General features: G+C 33.7%; 1 pseudogene across 1 annotated transcript; it reads left to right on the top strand.

Annotated features, from left to right (window-relative positions):
- Positions 1-6,097: 6,097 nt before the first annotated feature.
- Positions 6,098-8,049, top strand: LOC145037698 (DNA-directed RNA polymerase IV subunit 7 pseudogene; annotated as a pseudogene). The gene is made up of 2 exons (XR_013678951.1): positions 6,098-6,292; positions 7,353-8,049. The product of XR_013678951.1 is annotated as a DNA-directed RNA polymerase IV subunit 7 pseudogene (transcript).
- The last annotated feature ends 897 nt before the right edge of the window (positions 8,050-8,946 follow it).

Here is an 8,946-nt window from a genome sequence, read left to right on the forward strand (position 1 = left end):
AAGTTCGATTATTGTGGAGATCTTACAGATCTGCTGAGGATTACTACTTCTGTAAGCCTTAGTGTTGTCCGATCATCTTCTGATCAAGTAAGTGTGTGGTTACTTTCTTCTAACGCATAATTATGAAGTATTTTATACGAAATACGTGTTATGTGTATAATTTTGTTGTTATATGTGTGAATGTATATTCATTCTCTTCTATCTCATAGATCTAATTTATTTTCTATGAAATACGTGTTATGTGGGTGTGCCTCATCTGTTATGTTGAATATGTATTGAATGAAAATGCTATACAGGTTTTAAACTATGTATAAAAATGTATATTTTTATCTACTAAGATGTTGGGTAGAACATGGGTAGATAGTTGGTGTGTAATAAACAGATGAGAGGCCTCGATGTTGTTGTTGTTGACCTAGTTATTCAGCGGAGTATGGATAACGACCACAGACTCCTTCTAGAAAGTCTTGTGGAACGCTAGTAGGTTCATAACCTGTAGGTGTTCTGAAAGATGTGTTCACCGGTGTACTCTATCCCCCTCATGGTTGCCTTTAGGATATCTATTATTGAGGAAACCCTTTAGCAATAATGTCCGTCCTGATGAAAATCCTAGATTAGGTCCCTTGAGATAGATGTTGTTTTAGGGACGTAAAGTGAGGATAACGGGAATGGGTAATCGGGATAGTGATTGGTTGGTGAAATTAAATATAATATATTTATTGTGGGTTGAAAACCCTATATGCTCACCGGGCTCCCAAGCCTGACCCACTCAGTTTTATTTGTATTACAGGAAGTGGCGCAAGGGCGTAAGATGGATAAATCATCGAGTTGTTTTGTTTACAAGTCTGTATATGTATATATTTGTTGAATGACTTGTAATGTTATCGTTTATGCTTTATGGTCCGTATCGGAACATGACACCCCGAGTTTTGATTATATAATGGAAATGCATCTCCTGATGAAATGCTTTGATAAATATTATTTTATCATGTTTTGTTTTGGGAACAAATTCCGCAACACTTTTAAATCAAAAGGATTTACTCTGAAATTATTTTAAAAAGCATAAATGAAATCGGTCTTTTCTGGCTGTGATTTTGGGGATGTCACACTTGCACACTTCAACCTCTTCCTTCTTCTTCTAAGCTTCAAACCTTCTTCACAAAGCCAAAAACACTCTCAAGAACAATATGGGGGCTAGGGGTTTGCTCTACAGCTCTCTGGAAGTGTTAGGGACAAGGACGCCAAGTTAGAGCGTTTAAATAGGGTGCAAACACCCGGACTAGGGTTTTTGCCCAAACAGGGTCTACTCGCCGAGTCCAAAGTTCAGTCCCCGCGCCTTATCCCACACCTACTCGGCGAGTTGGCCCATCAACTCGCCGCGTCCAAGGCAAAAATGCATTATTTTAAAATGTAAATAGCAAGGAGTACGTACCAGGAACCAGGTGCTACAGTTGGACTGGAGATAAAGGCAACAACAGATTCGTGGAGGTAGCTTCAGTGGTTTACGGTCTCAACGGTGGTAGTGCGTTGCCGGAAATGAAGAAAGAGATAAATGATGGCGGCTGGAGGGAGGTGGGGTGACGACTGCACATAAGGGGAGATTTAGGGTTTGCTAACTGGTGAAGCAAGGTTTTATACCCGGGTCTACTAAACATTATGCCATAACGACATAAACAGTCCCTCCTTCCCAATCTCTTTTCAAACTCGGTCCGTATTTTACCATTTCAACCCCAATCCTGGAAATCCCTTACAAGTTAAGTCCCATACTTTACTAATCATCCCCTCTTTCCATAAATCTTTTGATAATAAATCCCAAAACTTACCGAATAGTCCCTACCCTTAGAAAACTTTACAAATTAAATATGGAATTTTCCATTTCGCCCTTGTTTACCAAAATCTATTCAAATTAAATCCCGATAATTTATCAAGCGGTCCCTATCCTCATAATCAATTATGAAACCAGTCTAGACTTACACTTTTAACCCCAATCTCAAAGATTATGACGATTAACTCCTCGAGACCAACACCTTGCCATGTAATTATAAATTTTAGGGCTAATACTTAATCATTAATTTGATTATTTATTTATTAAATAAATAGGGTGTTACATCTGGGCATCCTACTCATCGAGCGCATGAACCTACCTGACGAGTAGGATGAATGTATGCATGGACTCGTCGAGTCCCCCCATGGACTCAGCGAGTTCACTCAACAGAATGTAGAAAATTTGAGTTTCTTCAACAATTTGCATCAAGTATCAAGAAAACAAGCCTAGACTCTGATACCACTAAAGGGTTTTGAGAATTCTAACACTCCTAAGGTGTACAGGCAACCCTAGAAACCTTTGATCTATGTTTTACTAAGATACATGCAAATTTGATTTTTCTAAGGTTTTTAACCTAGCTAGCATGGCATGGGTGTTGGGTTTTGAGCATTCTAACACTCTTAAGTGTACATGCAACCCTAAATATCTTGGATGTATGTTTTCTCTATTATATATGCAAATATGAATATTCCAAGGTATTACCCTATCTAGCTTACAATCTTTTGATACTTGGGTAATATAACAAGTTAGAATACATACCTCTTGATGTAGCTTGAGTCAATGATGCTCGAGAGCCTAGTGCCCCAAGTGTGACACCTAAAATGGTTCACACAACATCATCAACACTTGGAATAACCATGAGAAGAAGACACTTCATGCTCAAATCGGCTAGCCTTCATATATGTATCACTAGTGCCAATTTCTTGAGCTAAAGGGGTCCTTATATAGGATGCACATTAGGGTTACACCATGTAACCCATGACTTTACCCATTCCTTATGCTCCATGGGTTTTAACCTCCATGGAGTATCTATGGGTCACCACATGGGTTAAACCCAACATAAGAAATCATATATCATAAGCCCACATACATAAGAATGAATGATTTACACAATCAATCCCTATATATTTAATTAGTCTCTTTTGATCACTAAATGAAGTCAAAATTAATTCTTGATCAATACTAATTAAATAACATGATTTCATATTAATATATTAGAACTTATAATATATTAATATGTCACAAATGTCCTATTCTCACAAACGGTCTATCCAATTGTTCCGATGCCATGCAACCCAAATAGACCATTCCGAGTTGGGTCAAGTACATACCAATTATAGTTATGGACTTAGACACTAATCCAAAAATGGGGAACTTGAAACATAAAAGCTAGTAGGAGAACATACCTTTCTTGTTGCTTGGATTCCTTAAGAACTTTGTGATCCTAGCACCCCAAATGTAATGCCTCAAGTGTTTCACACAACACCACAACTCTTGAAATAACTTTGAGAGAAGTACACATACACTCAAAATCGGCTAGCCCTTTAGTTCTTCATTTAGTGCAAATTTTGGTAGCCCATGAGGTCCTTTTATAGTTGTGTCACAGTAAGGTTACACCATGTAAACCCTACTTGACATGGCTTTTCTTTTCCTCCATGATCCATGGGTTTTAACCTCCATGGAGCACCCTATGGGTTTTAGCCCAATTCAATAAACCATGGATCATTAGCCCACTATATAAGAATGGATGATTTACACAATCAACCCCATATATTTAATAAGTCTCTTTTTGATCACCAAATTAATTCCAAATTAATTCTTAATCAATACTAATTAAATAATATTATTAATATATTAGAACTTATAATATATTAATAATCCATAAGTGTTCTTTTCTTATTTTGTCTATCCAAGTGTCATGATGCCATGCAACCCAAATGAACCATGCAAACTGGGTCAAGTACATACCAAAAATAGTTATGAACTTAGACACCTAATCTAACAAAACCTTATCACAGGAAGATGCTCAAACTTTTCAAAAATGGCTATTTTGGACAAAAATACCCCCGTAACTGAAGCCATGTCATTGGAAGATGCTCAAACGTTTCAAAGATTTGGGTAGTTCCTTTTTATGGACAACCCAATACTTGGATACTATTATTGGTATTGCACCCAAACTATGTTGTTATTCTTGGGGAAGGCTTTAAACATGGTAGCTTTTATTCTTGTACTATGCGCATGTGTTAAACAACAACTCAATCAATGATTTAAAAAAAAATTAATGTTGGTTTCTTGGTAAAAAAACATTTAAACTACGAAAATATTAGGAAGTTTTTAATAGTTAAAAGTTAGTAAAAGAAGTGTTTAATAAGATTTCCATAATATATGTGTAAGTATAAGGCTACACGGTGTGGTGATGGGGTCACTGGCGGTATCCGACATGTCACCCTTTCACCGCCAGTGAACATCACGCCGTAAAGGTGGTTTTACCGCTGGTGGTCTTCTACCGTTGGTGAAATTTTAAATTTTGTAGAATTTTGGGGAAGGGGACGTTGCCAAACGATCGACAACAACTTGTTTGGAAAATTTCCCTTTTATTTATTATTATTATTATTATTTAACATCTACTATATATACAAATCGAATTTCCAAAATTTCACCACTATACACTCTCAAAAATATTTTTTCATTGAAAATCTATTCTTCCAACAATCCAAACTATTCCAAACAAAATGCTTCAAATCAATATGTTAACAACCCTTTCACACTTTTCGGCTATGATCCGTCATCACCACCACCTTACCGACCACAAATGGACGGTGTTCCTAGCTATTATTCATGATTCCAAATGCCCCAACAATTCCATTTCCAATCTCAACCTCAAACTCAACCATCTCAAACCTAATTTCCATCCCAACCGCCATTCATACCTTTCAACCGAATTATTTTCTGATTCCGAACACAAAGAACAGTAACAACAACCTCAACAACAAAAGAAAGGGAAGGTTGATCCGAGAAGATGGACACAAAAAGAAGAAGTTGAGTTAACAAGGGCATGGGTCGACATATCTAAAGATGGTGGCATGTGAAATGGTCAAAATCGTGATCAATTTTGGTTACATATCACGAAGCCCTTTTGTAAGGGAATGGGTCGAAATCCAAATGGAATCTTATGAACAAAGTTGTCACACATTGTAATGGAATTTACACAAACTTTGAAAAGCAATGGGCTAGCGGAGAAAGTGAAGCGAGTTTGTTGAAAAAAACACACGCTACGTTCCACGATGATATGCTAAAGCCTTTTAAGTTTATTCATGTATAGGAAATTGTCAAAAGAAGTGTTAGTTGGAGGGAACTTGCAACTCATGAAGAAATTGCTAATTCCCCAAAAAAGAAGCCAAACATCTTAATATTCGTGCTCACAACGAGTCTCATCGGATGGTCACGTAGGCATTAATCTTAATGATTATACCGACGTCATCGAAGAAATATGCCTGCTTCCTACTCTAATGGGAAGGGACAAAACAATAGCTCGAGCAAAAGGAAAAGGGAAAATGACATCTTCAAATTCTTCAGTCGGAACTGAGCGGTCAGTTAGATCAGAAGAAATGATGACACAAGTGAATTCCGAGAGGCATATGACTGTAACCGTCTGACTTACTGAATATACGTTTTTAATGCAATATGTGAGAGATTTCGACCCCGAAGATCAAAAGGCGGCTAAAGCAATGAAGCAGTCGATTCGCGAAAAATATAAGCTAAACCGCAAATGAAATTTTGATGTTATGTTTTTTTTTCTAGTTGTTGTTTTTTTTTTTTGTTATTTATTTATTTATTTATTTATTTTCATTTCATGTTTTTAATTTTTTTTTTTTTTTTTGGTTTTTAATGTAATTTTTAATTTCATGTTATTTATTTACTTTTAGGATTTCTAAAATGTAATTTTTAATTTTAGTATGATTTTTAAAAAAAGTTCTTATTTTTTATTGAAATTAAAAAAAAAAATCATATAAACCATTTACTACATCCTAATCTATAGGTAAAAATTATAAAAAAAATATGAAAATTAACGTGAGACCTAGATGACACTTTTTTACCATTGGTAAAAAAAAAAACACTAATATAATGTTAAATTAAGTTTTGTATAACCAGTGACAAGGGGTCCTGGTTTCATCCTCTTTTAGATTTTTAAAAAAAATCACTTATACAAATTAATTAATATGTAGATCGACTAGCATGCTTTTTACATATGAATTTATAGCAATTTTTATTGGTTAAATCCATGGGCGTGTCGATGCAATTTCTAGGAAGTGCAATGGGCATGGTAGCATTAACATATGCACCGTTTCCCCCTTTTTGTTTCTCTATAATTTGAATCAGACTCCCTTCCACTACCACCATGAAACTTCCACGATTCCGAATCGGTTGAGATTGAGCTTGTTTTCTCAAGGCTTTTCTTCTTCCTTCCAGGTTAGACCTCTAAATTTCCTATCAACAGATCCGTTTTTCCTATTCTATTTGTTAAATCAACTGCAATTTCAACCTGTTTGATCCAACACGCATGCGTTTTTCTTCACGAATCCATGTTATGTCAACACTTTTAGCTTTATCCGCTGTTTGATTTCGTTGATTAGGTTTACATGGTTCTATAGAATCTTTGAACAGAGAATTTCGATCATTAAGACGAAACAAAAAAAAAAAAAATCATATAATGGGATTTGAAAGATTAGGGCTAGATTCCAACACTGGTGAGATCTAGTATGGAATGTGGATCAGGGAAACATGGTTTCTCTTTTTCCTCTTTGATTCAAACAAATCTACCATTGTTACTTTACTTCTTCCAACTTAGTCATGATTTTCTAATCAGTTAGGGTTCAAATAATTCGGTTTGTAGATTTAGATAAGAAATTTTAAGAAAACTTGATATCAAATCTTGAAATGGGATTTTCATGTAACTTGATGGATTTAGGGAGTATCACATTACTTTAATGATTGAACATTTTAGGTGGTATTTTTCTTTAATTCCTGGAGATATTAAGCTAAAAACCATGGTAAATTGTGTTTATTACAATTTAAAACTCGAAAAAAATTACTTAATTGTTCAATTACTGTGTATGACTTATTCCATGTTATGATCATATTACATTTTATTAAATCATTGAATCTTTCATATATGGTGTCAAGCGTGTTTCTATTTATCGTGTAAAAATATCCCATAACAACATGAAAGGGCTTTTTATGTTTCTTTAGTGTGCTAATAAGTTGTTTTTGGTATTTAAATTCATACACCTAAAATTAATCTTACACTATTTTTATTATGTTTATTATATGAAAAATAATGCGACAACAACATGACTATATAATAGTTACATTGTAACAACTTTAACATGCCAAAGGTGATTTTTGGCCTTTGTTTAGTGGGCTTATAATTCATATTTCATGGAATACTTTTATAGCATACAAATAAAAAAAAATATATATTAAATATTAAAACTAGTTTTGTATTATTTTAAGTCTATTTATTTTGCAGAACATAATGTTGTGCGAAATCGAATGTCTGCAACACGTGTCAATCCCAACAAAAGATCTGGATACAAACGGAACAATTCCCGCAAGTTCAATCGTAACAAATCTTTTAAAACAATTAACAATATACAAAGCTCTAGAAGAATTCGGTTATTTTATCGGTGTAACAAAATTAAAAGCAATTAAAAATGGAATAAATCACGAATCAAAAAAATACATAGATTTTTTAGTAGCATTCAATTGTCGAACCCTTTTACCCGTTAAAGGTGAAACCATGATTGGAATTGTTCACTCGGTAAACCGGTTTGGGGTTTTTTTAAAATCGGGACCTATGAAAATTGTTTATTTATCAACAAGAAAAATGCCAAATTATTATTATGTGGATGAGGGTGAACCGGGTTTTTTGAGTAATGATATGTCGAGGATTGAGAAGGATGTTGTGGTCCGGTTCGTGGTTTTTGCTACAAGGTGGAACCAGAGGACACGTGACATTAGGGTATTGGCTAGTATTGAAGGCGAGTCACTTGGACCGGTTAGTACGGCCGGTTTGGATGGGTTCGAGGTGTAGTTTGGTCTAAAGTTGAAAGTAAAGGGGTTAAAGTTGTATAAATGATTAAATGTTGTTTTTTTTGGGAATGAAGTAGGAAAAGAGTATATTTGTAAGTGAAAGTTAAAGTGAAATGAGAATTATGTTTAGTTTTTGTCTTTTTGAAGATAAATTCACAGTAATAGTCCCTTGGGTTATGTGTATTCTTTAGATTTTACCCTATTATATATAAATATATAATATGCTTTCAATTAAGGGTAAGATTTAATTAAAATCTGTTAATTGCTGATTTTGATAAATTTTCTATTGATTAGTGAATTTATTAATTTGATTTTAATCTTTTGTCATAAAGCTTTTCTTCAAGTGTTTATATATGTTCTAACTGGTGTTCCATTCATTGTTTTGATAATTTTTGTCACGTGTTAACAAGTTGGTAGTTTTATACTTTTATAGATGTTTAATAATATTAATGGTGTTATTATTACTATTATTATTGTTGTTATTAATCATAAGATCATATAATCTATACATAAGACGTCATTATTTTATGATCACAAAATCAATATTTGGTTTCAAATCAAGGTTACTCTTTTGGATTAGACAAATCAATATTGTAGAACCATATTGTAAAAAAATATAAATGGGAAAACTAAAAAGAAGATAAATGGAATCTATTTTATTTTAGTTATTTTTATGATTTAACAATTATATTATAATTTTGTCAATTAACGCCACTCAAGTTTGACAACTTGTTCTGTAACGGTCATTTTGACCTACAAACCTAAGAACAATATTAGGATGACCTGGAAATCTGGATCGAACTTGTGATATGTTACAAAGTATAAGGACTAAACTTGTAATTTATTATAAAAATAAGTTTTAATAAAATGATGTATCAATAGACAAAGAAATGAAGGTCTAGAGGGCCATGGTGAGAAACATGTTGTAGAGATGCACATGGATGATATTTGTCGGGTCTACCTTCATCAAATATCGACTTTGAATGAAATTAAATTTTTGTTTTGTATATATAAATTTTTTTAATCTTTTT

The sequence above is a fragment of the Lactuca saligna genome, chromosome 3 (genome assembly GCF_052625555.1).
Source record: "Lactuca saligna cultivar CGN05327 chromosome 3, ASM5262555v1, whole genome shotgun sequence".
NCBI lineage: Eukaryota > Viridiplantae > Streptophyta > Magnoliopsida > Asterales > Asteraceae > Lactuca > Lactuca saligna.